The following is a 16376-nucleotide window of genomic DNA, read 5'->3' on the forward strand; positions in this document are numbered from 1 at the left end:
CTGAGTGGTAAATGAGTTGGTATTGGTCGAGCTCTTCTATTTTCTGTAAAGAAAAATTTCATTTAACTTTTTATTATGAAAATTACATATATTCCCCATGCAATGGGAGAAAATATTTATAAATCAAATATCTGATGAGATTAATATTTAGAATATATCAAGAACTCCTGCAACTCAGTAACAGAAAAACAATCAAACTAAAAAGTGGCCAAAGGACTCAAACATTTCTCTAAAGAAAATACACAAATGGCCAGTAGGCATTTAAAAAGATGCTCAACATCACTGACCATTAGGGAAATGCAAATCAAAACCACATTCATACCACTTCCTACCTGTTTGGATGACTGCTATTTAAATTTTTAAAAAGAAAATACGGATCTTTGGCAAGGATGTGGTGAAACTGGAACCTTTGTGCACTATTAGTGTGAATGTTAAAATGGTGTAGCCACTATGGAAAACAGTATTGTGGTTCCGAAAAAAAATTAAACATAGAATTACCGTAAGACGAGCAATCCCACTTCTGTGTATATACCCAAAAGAACTGAAAACAGGGGCTCACCCACATTCACAGCAGTATTATTCACAACCGTTAAGGGGGAGGAGCAGCCCAAATGCCCAGTGACATGTGAACAGATTAACAAAATGTGATTTATACATACCAAGGAATACGATCCAGCCTTAAAAAGGAAGAAAATTCTGACACATGCTACAACAATGGGTGAACCTTCAAGACTAATGAAATAAGTCAGTTAAAAAAGACAAATACTGTATGATTCCACTTAGGAGGTACCTGGAGTCATCCAATTCATAGAGATAGAAAGTAGAATGGTGGCTGTTAGGGGATAAGGGAAGGGAGGAATGAGGAATGACTGTTTAGGTTTCAGTTTGGGAAAATAAATTTCTGGAGCTGGATGATGGTGATGGTTGCACAACAATGTGAATGTATGCAATGTCACTAAATTGTACACTTAAAAATAGTTAAAAAGGGCCAGGTGTGGTGGCTCATGCCTGTAATCCCATCACTTTGGGAGGCTGAGGTGGGCGGATGACCTGAGTTCAGGAGTTTGAGACCAGCCTGACCAACATGGTGAAACCTCATCTCTACTAAAAAAAAAAAAATACAAAAATTAGCTGGGCTTGGTGGCAAGCACCTGTAATCCCAGCTACTCAGGAGGCTGAGGCAGGAGAATTGTTTCAATCTGGGAGGCAGAGGTGGCCGAGATCGCGCCACTGCACTCCAGCCTGGGCGACAGAGTGAGACTCCCGTCTAAAACAAACAAAAAAAGGTTAAAGTGGCCATTTTTATATTACGTCTATTATGTCACATACACAAAAAAGCAGCAGTCATCAAGACAGTGTGGTATTAGTATAAAGATTGATCAATGGAACTGAACAAAGTCTAGAAACAGACACACACGTATACAGTCATTTGGTTTTCAACAAAGGGATCAGTGGATTCCGTGGAAAATACACATCTTTTCTAAAAATGGTACTGGAACAACCAGACGCTATGGTTTGAAAACGTTCCTGCAAAATTAATGTGTTGGGAACTTAATCCCTGTGCCCTCAGGAATGGATTAATGTCAACTCTGCCTTCATCAATAGATTAGTCTATTCATTATTATTAACTACCTTTTAATCTATTAATGCTGCTACTGTGGGAATGATTTTGCTATAAAAGCAAGGTCTCTCTGGCTCCTTTGCGCTTGCCCTCTAGTCACGCGACGCCCCCCCGCCACGTTATAGCGCGCTGAGCAGGCCCTCTAGTCACACGACGCCCCCCGCCACGTTACAGCGGGCTGAGCAGGCCCTCTAGTCACACGACGCCCGCCACCTTACAGCACGCTGAGAAGGCCCTCACCAGATGCCCGCACCATACTCTTGGACTTCCCAGCCTCCAAAACTGTGAGCTAACTAAACATTGTTTCTTTATACTTTACGCACTCTGTGGTATTCTGTTATAGCAACAGAAAACAGACTAAGACACCAAACAAACCTATGTTGGAGGAAAATGCTCTTTTATCCTTAACACCATGTACTCAAAATAATTTCAGAGAAATCACAGTTCTATGCATAAAAACTAAAATTATAAAGCATCAGCAAGAAAACACAGGAGACTATCTTTGTAACCTTGGAACAGAAAAGATTTCCTGAACAAAAAAATCACTATCAATAAAGGAAAAACTGATAGATCAAACTTCAACAAAATTAAAAACATATGCTCACCAAAATTACGCCATAATGAAAATAAAAAGGCAAATCACATACTGAGAAAATATTTGTAAATCATGTATCCGATGAAGGACTTATATGCTGAATATATAAAGAACTCATGAAACTGAGTAAGAAAAGAACCTAATATTTTAAAGTGTGGAATTATACAAATGTTAACTACACATGAAAAGATGCTCGGTATCAATTTTTAAGAAAAAGGAAATAAAAACTACAATGAGATACTACACACCTATTTTAATGTCCAAAATTAAAAAGAATGCCCACGTAAAATGTGGTGAGGACGCCCAGCAACTGGAACTGGCACATATTGCTGGTGGGAATGTAAAACAGACCAACCACTTTAGAAAAAGCTTGGCAGTTTCTTTTTAAACATTTTTTTAATTATACTTTAAATTCTAGGATACATGTGCAGAACACGCAGGTTTGTTACACAGGCATACACATGCCATGGTGGTTTGCTGCACCCATCAACCTGTCATCTACATTAGATATTTCTCCTGTTATCCCTCCCCTACCCCCCCCCACCCCCCAGACAGGCCCTAGTGTGTGATGTTCCCCTCCCTATGTCCATGTGTTCTCATTGTTCAATTCTCACTTATGACTGAGAACATGTGGTGTTTGGTTTTCTGTTCTTGTGTTAGTTTGCTGAGAATGATGGTTTCCAGCTTCATCCATGTCCCTGTAAAGGACATGAACTCATCCCCTTTTTTTTTAATGGCTGCATAGTATTCCATGTTGTATATGTGCCACATTTTTTTTTATCCAGTCTATCACTGATGGGCATTTGGGCTGGTTCCAAGTCTTTGTTATTGTGAATAGTGCTGCAATAAACATATGTGTACATGTCTTTATAGTAGAATGATTTATAATCCTTTGGGTATACACCCAGTAATGGGATGGCTGGGACAAATGGTATTTCTAGTCCTAGATCCCTGAGGAATCACCACACTGTCTTCCACAATGGTTGAACTAATTTACCCTCCCACCAACACCGTAAAAGCGTTCCTATTTCTCCACATCCTCTCCAGCATCTGTTGTTTCCTGACTTTTTAATGATCGCCATTCTAACTGGTGTGAGATGGTATCTCATTGTGGTTTTGATTTGCATTTCTCTAATGACCAGTGATGATGAGCTTTTTTTCTCATATTTGTTGGCTGCATAAATATCTTCCTTGGAAAAGTGTCTGTTCATGTCCTTTGCCCACTTTTTGACGGCGTTGTTTTTTTCTTGTAAATTTGTTTAAGCTCCTTGTAGATTCTGGATAGCCCTTTGTCAGATGGAAAGATTGCAAAAATTTTCTCCCATTCTGTAGGCTGCCTGTTCACTCTGATGATAGTTTCTTTTGCTGAGCAGAAGCTCTTTAGTTTAATTAGATTCCATTTGTCAATTTTGGTTTTTGTTGCCACTGCTTTTGGTGTTTTAGTCATGAAGTCTTTGGCCCATGCCTATGTCCTGAATAGTACTGCCTAGAAAGTTTTCTTCTAGGGTTTTTATGGTTTTAGGTCTTACGTTTAAGTCTTTAATCCATCTTGAGTTAATTTTTGTGTAAGGTGTAAGGAAGGGATCCAGTTTCAGTTTTCTACATGTGGCTAGCCAGTTTTCCCAGCACCATTTATTAAATAGGGAATCCTGTCCTCATTCCTATTTTTGTCGTGTTTGTCAAAGATCAGATGGTTGTAGATGTGTGGCATTATTTCTGAGGCCTCTGTTCTGTTCCGTTGGTCTACATACCTGTTTTGGTACCAGTACCATGCTGTTTTGGTTCCTGTAGCCTTGTAGTACAGTTTGAAGCCAATTTCTTACAAATTAAACATACACCTACCACATGACCAAATCACTCCATTCCTAGATATCTGCCCAAGAGAAACAAAAGCATTTGTCCATACAATGAACGGCATGTACATAAATGTTCGTAGCAGCATTGTTATAGCTCAATATTGGAACAGCCCAAATTTCCACCAGCCCAAATTTCCATGTATCCAGGTGAACAGACACATGAGTTGTGTTATATCTGTACAATGGAATACTACTCAGCAATAAAAGGATAAGCTATTGATACACAAAACAACACAGATTAATCTCAAAATAATTATACTGAGTGGAAGAACCCAGACCCTTGAAAAAGTACATTCTCTATGACTCAATTTATATAAAGTGTTTTAAAATGTAAACTACCTGTTAGTGACAGAAAGCAGACTGGTGGTTGCCTAAAGATGAGGAGTGTAAAGGGATTACCAAGGGGTACAAGTAGACTTTTAAGGGTGATACGTATGTCCATTATCTTGATTGTAGTAATAATTTCACAGGTACATAAATATGCCAAACTTTTTAAATTACGTAAACACATGCAGTTTATTGTATGTTATTCATACATCAGTAATGATTGTGACAGAATTCTAGAGCATGAGAAGCTGTGGTCTCACATGAAGTCTACAGAAAAGGAACTCAGGAAGTGTATCACTCGTGCACTTTCTTGAGGAGAAAAAAATTATCATGAAGACAGAATCTGACCACTGAAATTACTCATACAAAGACTCACAAATGAGGAAGCTGTCTTATGAAAGATAAGCAGATACTCAGTGCAAAGGATCTGTGGAAATAAGGTTAGAAAAGCAGAAAATAAATATTGTTTTTGAAGTATATGCCACAAAACAAAAATAATCATTTAACTGTAATAAGAATAAAAATCTCAGAACATGCCAACACACCCTTAAGTGTTATGAGAATAAGGAAGATCACAATAGACACTATTTTGTTTCTGAAGTCATTTAATAAAGGCTTAAACGTATCTTAAAAGTGTACCTGAAAACTGAGCCCCATTATCAAGAGATTAAAAACAAAACCAAAACCAATATGAATGCATAAAAAGTGGATGGAAAAGATTAAACACATCGACAGTGAGATTAAATAAGATAAACTCAACTGTTTGTATAAAGACAAAAGGATTCCATCAAACAACTGGAACCCAACTATAACGACTTAATACAAAATGCAGAAAAGTCAAAGATCAGAGAATGAGCAAAAATAAGCACTGAATAAGGATAAAAACAGGCAAATAAGGATTACAACATTAATTACAATGTAAAGATATGTAAAAACTGTTATAATTCAACAGTGAAAAGGAAAAAAGGAAATGGGAAAACCAATGTTGTGACTGAAATGTAAGCAAAGGGCAAGAAGACAATTCACTAAAGAAAAATAAATGGCCAATAACCACATGAAAAAGATGATCAACCTCATTAGACAGTAAAGCAATCTCTAGAGGACAGGGAAACGCCATAGTTTGCCATTTGACTGGCAGGGACCTTTGAACCTCATGAATTCATATCCAGAGATAAGGGTCTATTAAGAGTACTCAGAGCCCTCGAAAATGCCCATGCCATGCATTTTTTTAACCTTCTATCAAATATAAGACACTCCTACAATGTTTCAAAAGCAATTTCACTGAATTACAGAAACTTTAGTAATTCTCAACTAGCTGCAAATTCTCTTCACCACATCTCTTTAGAACTGACAAGACATAACGGGGGTGCTGTCTCACCTCAGGTGTTAAGGAAAATATGCACACGCATGTGAACTTGGAGAGACCTTTCGTACCTCCCCACTCCCAAATTCTTTGGTTTTTTGGTACCTTCCCACCCATGCTTCTGTCATACTTAAGGACTTTAGCTTCAACCTCGCTCCTCACTAGGCTGTGGATTCCAGATAATCCAAGCACAGCTTTTCTCAGAACGCACTCCCAACTCCAAATGGGGATATGCGAGAGGAAAATGGACTCTTCTTCCAATCAAACAGACCAGTCTTGGCAAAAATATATGTGGTATGCTTTAAAATACTATTAAATTCTTTTATAAAACGAACACATCTGATAATTTTATCCCTGTAACTCAATGGTTCTCAACTGAGGGCAATTTTCTTTCCCTGGGGGCATTTGGCAACATCCAGAAGCATTTTTCTGTGTGTGGGTTTTTATTAACACCAAAAAAACGTGCTGGACAAATTCCAGAAGAGTTAAAAAACTAAGAGGCATTTTTGTTTGTCACAAATCGTGGGGCCACTAACATTAAGTGTGTAGAGTCCGGCCTGCTGCTAAACACCAGGTACTGCACAGGACACTCTTTCTTCTACCCTACAACCAATCATCTGGTCCAAAACGTAAATAGGCCAAGACTGAACATTGTACTTTAACCTCAGTTTTACAGAGATAGCAATAATTTAGATGTTCATTTGTAATAACATCTCCTCGCATTTTAATTCAAAGTGCCTTACTGTCTTAACAACTGTGTTTGTATTTCCAGTGGTCCTTGCAGCTCTTAACACACTGGAGATAAATACAGAATTCATTTTACAGATAAAGAAACTAAGCCTCTAAATGTTTTACATGAGTAAATGATAAGAGAATTCAAATCCTTCGATCTGGTCTAGTATTGCATTCATATGATAACATATCCTTCACAGAACTGAGTATGCCTAAAACCAACTTTTAGCTTACATGAGCTGAAAGTTGGCTATATTACTGCTAACAAATTTTAAGACGGCCATACTTGTATACTGCATTATTGTTAAACAGAAGACTTAATCTTGCTAGAAAAAAAAAATCAGCTAAATGAAATTCACTTCAGAATGAGGTACGTGGCAGTTGTGTACACGGCATGGATGCTTAGAGATAAGACAAGGTGTGCACACCCTAGAATTTAAGCTTCTTGATGGTACAGGCAGCACAAGCACACACACCCGGGGTACCAGAAGCCACAGCGGGCGCCACGTGAGTATTACTTACGTACAGGGCAGCTTTCCCCAGGGATATACCTGGGAGCCAGTTTCCTTGCAGGGGATGAGACAATGATGCTCTATCACCTTTAGAGATAAAATTACATACTTCCTCCAGGACTGGGTTGGGGGAAGGTAGAGGATGAGGTCTGCTTTTGATTATGAAGATCTCAACATGTAATCCTACTTCTCATCAACCCAGTCTCCCCCACAAAGTTCTCTGCAAATCATCTCATAGTGAAAATGGATGACATCTGTGAGGCAGTTTTAAGAATTCTTAACTCACAAAAGGGTCTTTCCTGACTTTCTAATTGTTTTGCTTCCTGTGCTTCTGTGTGTATTTTTAACATGAATTTTCACTGAGATAACTGTAGATTCACATGCAGTTGTAAGAAACAGTAAAAAGAGCTATACTTTAACTCAGTTTCCCCATTGTATCATTCTGCAAACACTGTGGCAAAATATCACAAGTAGCACAGCGACACTGGTATGATCCATTTGTTTGTTCAGAAGTTCTCAGTTTTGTACGTCCTCATTGGTGTTTATACATGTATTTAGTTCTACACAATTTTCTCCACTGTGTAAGTTCATGAACACCACAGTCAAGACACAGAACAGTGTCAGCACCCTGAGGATCCCGTATGTCACTTTTATAATCACACTCATCTTCCTCCTGTCCTCCCTCCAGCCCTGGCAACCATTACTCTATTATTCATGACTAAAACTTTTTCATTTTAAAAAGGTCATATAAATGAAATCATGCACATGTAACCTTTTGGAGTTGGCTTTTTTCACTCAGCCTAATTCTCTGGAGACTTATCCAGGTTGTGGTGTGTGCCAACACTTCACTCCTTTTTATTGCTGAGTTGTATTCCATGGCATGGATGTATCGCTGTTCAACAGCACATCTTCTGAAACACATCCGGGTGGTTTCCCGTTTGGGGCTAGTATAAACAGAGCTGCTATGAACATTTATATGCAGGTTTTAGTGCAAATATAAATTTTCATTTCTCTGGGAGAACCCTCAAGAGTACAATTAGTAGGTCAATTATAGTAACCGCATGTTTAGATTATATGAAACGGCCAAACTGTTTTTTCCAGAATAGCTGCATCACTCACATACCTACTAGCAATGCATGCGTGATCCAGTTTCTCCACATCCTTGCCAGTATTTGGTGGTGTCACTGTTTTGTGTTTTGTGTTTTAATTTGCATTTCCTGGTGGCTAATGATGTTGAACGGGTTTTCATGTCCTTTTTACCATCTGTGTTTCCCCTGCAGGGAAATGTGTGTTCATGTCTTTTCCCCGTTTCCTTTATTTTTATACTACTGAGTTTCGACAGTTCTTTCTATATTCCAGAAACTAGGTCCATTGTCAGATATGTGACTTGCAAATATTTCCTCCTATTCTATATTTATTTTTACATCTTCACATGGTCTTCTGCAGAGAAAGGTTTCATTTGTTTGTTTTTGTGAGACCAGTCTTGCTCTGTTGCCCAGGCTGGAGTGCAGTGGTGTGATCAAGGCTCACTGCAGCCTTGACGTGCCAGGCTCAAACGATCCTCTGCTTCTGACTCCCGAGTAGCTGGGACTACAGGTGCACACCACCACACCCGGCCAATTTTTTATTATTTACTTACTTTTTATTTTACTAGAGACAAGGTCTCACTATGTTGCCTAAGCCAATCTTAATTAAACTCCTGGGCTCAAGGGTTCCTCTTCCCTTGGCCTCCCAAAGTGCTGGAATTATAGGCATGAGGTACTGCGTCTGGCCCAGAGCAAGTTTTAAAGTCATCGATCTTTCCTTTATGTACTACACATCTGGTATTAATTCTCTGGTGTCAAGAACTCTTTGCCTAGCCCTGTAAGCTGAAGCTTTACTCCTACTTTTTTCTCCTTAAAGGTTTTATTATAGTTTTACATTTTACATTAAGTCCATGATCCATTTTGAGTTAGTTTTTGTTTAAGGTGTGAGGTCTTTGTATATTCAGACTTTCCATACCATTTTAGTATTTTGTGGTATTCTTTGTTCCTAGTTTTTAAGGCTATTTTATTTTATTTTGACATGGAATCTAGCTATGTTGCCCAGGTTGGAATGCAGTGGTGCGATCTCAACTCACTGCAACCTCTGTCTCCCGAGATCAAGCAATTCTCCTGCCTCAGCCTCCGAAGTAGCTGGGACTACAGGCATGTGCCAACACGCCCAGCTAAATTTTTTAAATTTTTTGTAGAGCTGGAGTTTTACCATGTTTGTCAGGCTGGTCTTGGACTCCTGACCTCAAATGATCCTCCTGCCTCCGGCCTCCCAAAGTGCTGGGATTATAGGCGTGGCGCCCAGCCTTAAGGCTGTTTCTGAACCTGCTATTTATTCTTCTTTTGTACCACTTATTGTACTACAACAGAGGGCAGGAAATAGTAGTAAAGGGAGAATCAAAACAGGGATGAAGCAGGGAGCAGATATTTCTGAGAAGCCCAAAATTTAAAGTAGAAAATAAAAACCTGTGTTCAAACACCAGTTCTGCCCTCACTAGCCAAATACTCTTGGAGAAAGTCTGTAGAAAGCAGCATTCTGCCAGCTACAAAGAGCTGCAGAGCTGTTGGCCTCTGATGACGGCTTTCTAGTGTCCCACCCACTTCTCCCTTTAGCCACAGGTAATCAACTTGGGATGACACGAAGTGGCTCTTCTGAGCACAAAATTAGTTGCAATATTGTAAAACTGATTATGTAGAATGAGAAAATCTAGCTTTGTTTGCAGAGAGAAAAATAACTGGGAAAAAAAAAAAAAAGCACTACCTTGTAGTACATTTGGGTAGTGGGATACAAGGGTAACGACCCCTGCCCTATGCTATTGCAAAGGGGTTAAGAACTTAGGCTTTAGAGTCAAATGCTTGGTTTTCAATTCTAGCTTTATCACTTAATAATCATTTATTTGCTTAGTTTAAACTCTCTGCACTTTAATATGCTCACTTGTAAAATCATCATAGAATGAATACCATCTCACGTATTTAAGAATTTAGTATACCTGACACTTGTCAATACCCAATAAATATTACTTATATTTATTATTTTCACATTTTTCAAAAATAGAAGTCCTTTAATTTGAAACAAAAGATGAGTACTTCTAGGTCTCCGTACAAGTCAAAAATCACAGTTCCTTCTCCGTTTCATTTTCTCCTAGGAGAACATTAAAGCCCATTCCCAAGACAATTTAGAAAAGAAGCTGGTAATCTATAGCCCATAAGCCAAATCCAGTCTTCTACTAGCTTCTGCAAATAAAGTTTTATGCCCATTTCTCACGTACTGTTATGGCAGCTTTCACACTACGATGACAGAAGTTGAATAGTTGTGATAGAGACCATTCGGGACACAAACCCTGAAGTAGTTAATATCTGGCCCTTTACCAAAAAAGTTTGCCAATATCTGGCTTAGATCAACAGAAATAATGCCACAATATCTTATTTCCCTACATTAAATCCCTACGTAAGAAAATCTGTGACCTAAAAATCTACGACAATCTGGCATACCGTCTCCGCATGAAAAACACAGACAATGGACAGTCCCACTAGTGAAATGCAGTACAATTCTGATGCTAACCACCTGCATTAGTCTGTTCTCACACTGCTAATAAAGACATACCCAAGACTGGGTAATTCATAAAAAGAGGTTTCACTGACTCACAGTTCTGCAGGGCTTGAGAGGCCTCAGAAAACTTACAACCATGGCAGAAGGGGAAGCAAACACGTTCTTCTTCACATGGCAGCAGCAAGAAGTGCTGAGCAAAGGGGGAAAAGCCTCTTATAAAACCACCAGATCTCGTGACAATTCACTATCATGAGAACAGCAGCATGGGTAACCGCCGCCATGATTCAATGACCTCCCAGCGGGTTCCCTTCCACAGCATGTGGAGATTATGAGAATTACCAATTCAAGACAAGATTTGGGTGTGGACACAGCCAGACCATATCACCATCCAGACAGTGTCAGAATCTACAGGGTAAAGGGCACAGTCTCTAACAAGACAGCCCTCACTTCGGATACCAGTTACAAGTTTGGGGGTCCCCAGCCCACCGATACTTCTGACCAACCAGCTAAAAATCTAGGGGGTTCCCATGAACGCCAATCGGGCTTGATAATTTGCTAGAATAACTCAGTAAAGCACTATGCTTAATTATTACAGTTTTATTCTAAAGGGGCATAGAGGAAAAGGTCTGAGATGAGGGTCCCCGTGAACACAGAACTTCTGTGTCCTCTTCTCCACGGATCAGGGCATATCAGTCTTTTGGCACACTGATGTGTTCACCAACCAGAAAGTTCCAGCAAGTTTCAGTACCCAGAGTTGATTCAATCATTGACCACCATGTGACCCAACTCACCTCCCAGCTTCCCTAGAGGAGGGTGGGTCGGCTCAAAGCCCAACCCTCTAATCACATGGTTGGTTTTTTCTTTTTTCTTTTTTTTTTTTCTTGAGACGGAATCTTGCTCTGTCACCGAGGCTGGAGTGCAGTGGCACGATCTCGGCTCACTACAACCTCCGCCTCCCGTGTTCAAGCAATTCTGTGTCAGCCTCCCGAGTAGCTGGAACTACAGGCGCATGCCACCATGCCTGGCTAATTTTGTATTTTCAGTAGAGGTGGGTTTTCACCATGTTTGGTCAGGCTGGTCTCGAACTCCTGACCACAGGCGATCCACCCGCCTCAGCCTCCCAAAGTGCTGGGATTACAGGCGTGAACAACTGGGCCCGGCCAACACTGTTCGTTTTTCTGATGACCAACCCTATCTTGAGTTTTCTCATTAGGTATAAACTCAGATGTGGTCCAAGGGACTCAGGAATAACAAAGACACTCTTATTATTAAGGAAATTCCAACATTTAGAGCATCTCCAGGACCAGAGACAAAGACCAGATTACTGCACAACTAGCCATAAAATCTTCTTGCTAAGAAAAAAAGAAATGAATTTAAACCTAATCCAGACTCTAGATTTAGCTAACAGTTTACAGAAAATTCATGTGGTAAGTGAATGTTAAATGACACCAAGAGGATGAAAATAGCCAAACGTAGAATGTAGGAAGTCCTATAGACAAATGAGCCAATTTCATTAACAACAAAAAGGTGAGTGGGGGGAACAGCATACAAGAGACTTAGGAGACATAGGACCCATGCAATGTGTAGACCTTGTCTCAATCTTGTTTTGGACAAACCAAATGCAAAAAGGCATTTCTGAAGCAGTGGAAGAAAACCGAACACAGACCAACCAGGTCCAATATGATATCAAGCATTCTGGTTATCTACTGCTGCATAATAAACCACTCTAAGGTTTAGCGGCTTAAAACAACAATTTATTCTCACTTAATGTCCCTTCTGTGTTGCAGTTACATGTGAATTCAGGCAGCATTTATCTGAAAGTTCAGATGTGCTGGTTGTCTAAGATGGCTCATTCACAGGATGGGAAAGTGATGCTGGCTGTCAGCTGGGAGCTCAGCTGGGACTGTGATCAGAAGACTACATGTGGCCTCTCCTTGTGGCTTACCTTTCTCACATCATGGCGATTCACTTCCCAAAGGAAATGTTCCAAAACGGACAGACCCAGGTAGAAGTTGTCAAACTTCATATGATTTAGCCTTAGCGGTACCAAAATGTTCTGCCACACTGAATTAAGTCAAAATACTATTATTATTATTCTACAGAGTATGCATTCATTTAGTTATCCACACACTTAAACATTTTTAATGTTCTTTATTCCTTTGCATTTCTGAGCTTCTAACATCATTTACCTTCAGCCTAAAGACTGTATTATTTCCTTTGGCATAAATTTTCTGCTGACAAATTCTCTCCATTCTTATCTATTTTAAAATGTCTTTATTTCACTTGCATTTATAAAGGATATTTTCATTGGGTATAGAATTCTAGTTTGGTAAATTTTGTCAGTAAACTTATTATATATTATTTTTGTCTCTCATTGGTTCAGTTTATAAGTCAGCTGTCAGGCTAATTCTACCTTCTTTGAAGGTCTCTTCTTTTTTTCTCTTATTTGCTTTTAGAATGTATTTCTTTGGCTTTGATTTTCTTTTCTTTCCTTTTTTTTTTTCTTTTGAGATGGAGTTTCACCTTTGTTGCCCAGGCCAGAGTGCAATGGCACAATCTCGGCTCACTGCAACCTCCGTCTCCTGGGTTTAAGCGATACTCCTGCCTTAGCCTCCTGAGTAGCTGGGATTACAGGTATGTGCCACCATGCCTGGCTACTTTTTTATTTTTAGTAGAGACAGGGTTTCACCATGTTGGTCAGGCTTGTCTCAAACTCCTGACCTCAAGTGATCCACCCGCCTCAACTTCCCAAATTACTGGGATTATAGGTGTGAACACTGCGCCCAACCTGGCTTTGATTTTCAATACTTTTTCTATGAACTGCTCAGATCTCCCTACAAGGAAGAACTTGCCATTCAGTTATGAAAAACACTGCTGGCTGCCAGCCTCCACCTATAGCCTTTGGGATCAACGGTGGCATTTGAGGTAAGGCCAAGTTCTTCTTGGGCTCCTCCCAGACAATGAATGAGCACAGCAGGTGTACCAGGGGCCTGGCCAACTCTACCCAGTGCAGGATGCTTCCAACAGGCAGTCTTTGCTCCAGACTCCCCACTGGGTTGGCCGAGATTCTGCACCACAGTCTGAGACTCTCCTGGCCCAATCCTGCTTTCTCCAGCTTATTTTTCACAGGCAGTAGCCCTCAAGCTCTTGCACTCCTAACTCTGTCTAAGGATCTTGTTGAGAACTCAAACTGACATGTGATAAAGGCTATCTTGGGTGGGGGCAGCAAAGGGGGTAGTGAAGAAAAAATCATATTTAACCGTGAAATATTGAAGGCTGTATTTCTGAGATGAGGAAAGTGTCAAAGAGGACTACTAAATACCACTGTATTAACATCATACTGGCTGTAGCTAGCAAAGTTAAGGTATAAAAAGAAAGGGTAGAATGTGTGATAGTTGATTTTGGGTGTCAAACTGAAGAAATGTCATCAAGCTCAGATTATGATAGTTTATGGAGGTTGTTCAAAAGCATCTAGAGCTAAGTTATTAGAATCAATAAGTAATTTAGCAAGTTTTCAGGATACACAGTAAATATATTAAGAGCAACCACATTTCCACATTTTATGTTGAGCTATATGAAATTGCCACTTTTATAGATCAATAAAGGCCGGGCACCAGCAATATGCTTCAACCTAACAACCACAAAAAGCGAACATTTTGAAAAGATGTCACTTACAACAGTATTAAAAATACCAAAGACCCAGAAATAAATCTATCGAAAGACGTTCAAGATCTTTATGCAGAATATAAAATTATGAGAAAAAGAAGACCTAAATAAGTTGAAAAATATACTGTCTCAGACTGTCAGACCGAATACTGAAGATTCTGAAAGATTTTTAATTCTTGCCAAATTGATCTTCATATTCTGAGTGATGCTAATAAACCCCGATTTTGTGTGTGTGTGTGTGTGTGTGTGTGTGTGTGTGTGTGTGTGTGTGTAGAGCTAATTGAAAAGATACATATGGAAGGCAAAGGACTGAGATTAACCAAGATGTTACTGAGGAGAACAACAAAGTGTCAGGATTTGTTCTACCACATATCAAAACTTTAAAAACTATACTCATTAAAACTGTGACCCTGGTATTAGGTTAGACAAATAAGCCAAAGAAATCCAATACAGTGCCCAGAAACAGGCTCACACATATATGGACACTTGATTTACGAATGAGGTGTCACTGACAAATACTAGGGAAAGAAAACATTGGGAAAGTCAATAAAGGATGCAGAGACAATCAAATATAAGGAAGAAACAAAATCCTGACCTCACATCAATAACAAAAATTTATTCCAGATGGAATTTGAGCTCACTGTGAAAGGCAAAACAATAAAATTCTAGAATACAGGAGAATATCTTCATGACCTTGGAATAGAAAAACATTGAACAAGACATAAAAGTATTAACCATAATGGAAAATACTGACAGACAACTTCATTAAAATTAAGAATTTCTGTTCATCAAAAGTCACCATTACATAAACCAAAAGGGCAATCCATCCAGCGAGAGAAGCTATTTTCAATATATGTAACCAATAAAGAACTCATGTAATGGAACTGGTTTTTATTACTGGTGTGAGGTCAGGGTTCCAATAAAGAGCTTGTATTCAAAACTTACAAAACAACGGGAAAAAAGAAATGCAAACCAACAGCAAAACGGGTAAAAGACTTAACGGATGTCACAAAGGAAGATATCCAAATGGTCAAGTAAACATGAAAAGTTGCTCAGCTTTATGAGAAATCAGGGAAACTAAAATAAAATGGCAATTAGAGATCATTAGCCATTCTCCAGAACAGAAGGAGGGAAGGAAGAAAACACTTTGCAAAGTTGTTGCAGAGGAATTCCTGATGATGGATTTGCAAACTAAAACCACCACTTTGGAAAACTGCATGCACTATCTACTAAAACTGAAGACACACATACTCTATGACAGCGGTCCCCAACCTTTCTGGCACCAGGGACCGGTTTCACGGAAGACAACTTTTCCACGGATGGGGGGTAGCGGGATGGTTGCAGAATAAAACTGGTCCACCTGAAATCATCGGGCACTAGTTAGATTCTCCTAAGGTGCGCACAACCTAGATCTCTCATGTGCAGTTCACAGTAGGGTTTGCACTCTGATGAGAATCTAATGCCACCGCTGAGCTGACAGGAGGCAGAGCTCAGGAGGTGATGTTCACTCACTCATCCACCACCCGCCGTGTAGCCCGTTCCTAACAGGCCACGGACCAGTATTGGTCCACGGCATATGGGGGCTGGCGATCTCTGCTCTATGACCCAACAACTGCACTCTAATCCCTCGGGAAAAAATCATTGGAACATACATATTATGTTCACCAAGCGACAGCATTATTCTTAATAGTAAAAAACTAGAAGCAACCAAAATACACATAAACAGCAGAAATAATACATAAATTGCGGCATTTCCATACAATGCAACACTATTCAGCAACGAAAATGAACTAACTATAGTTACGCTCAACACATAATGCTGTGAATCTTAGAAACATAATGCTGAGAAAAAGGAGCCAGAAAAAAAAAAAAAGAAATACCAACTGTATGAACTTTAAAAAAATATGTGACCCTGTAGTATTTGGAGATATACACTCAGATGCTAAAATTACAGGGAAAGGCAATTATTATAAAATTCAGGAAATGGCTAACTTTATGGGTAGTAACTAGGAGAGAGCTTGAGGCGAAACTTTGGAGGGTACTGGCCTGTTTTTAGTTTTTAACCTGAGTGGTGGTTACACAGGTGTTTGCCTTGCATTCCCTCCCCAAATTTAAGCATCTA

The 16376-nt window shown here is 39.5% G+C and overlaps 2 protein-coding genes and 1 non-coding gene across 3 annotated transcripts in view; all 3 read right to left on the bottom strand.

Annotated features, from left to right (window-relative positions):
• Positions 1–16376, bottom strand: part of ANKRD39 (ankyrin repeat domain 39) — a 745852-nt gene that overhangs the window by 468056 nt on the left and 261420 nt on the right. The gene's annotated exons all lie outside the window — the stretch shown is intronic.
• Positions 1–16376, bottom strand: part of TMEM131 (transmembrane protein 131) — a 256208-nt gene that overhangs the window by 164422 nt on the left and 75410 nt on the right. The window lies entirely within an intron of this gene.
• LOC126934531 (U7 small nuclear RNA) lies at positions 6198–6258 on the bottom strand. The gene has a single exon (XR_007718996.1). It is a non-coding gene; the product is annotated as a U7 small nuclear RNA (small nuclear RNA).

This window comes from Macaca thibetana, chromosome 13 (assembly GCF_024542745.1).
Source record: "Macaca thibetana thibetana isolate TM-01 chromosome 13, ASM2454274v1, whole genome shotgun sequence".
Taxonomy (NCBI): domain Eukaryota; kingdom Metazoa; phylum Chordata; class Mammalia; order Primates; family Cercopithecidae; genus Macaca; species Macaca thibetana.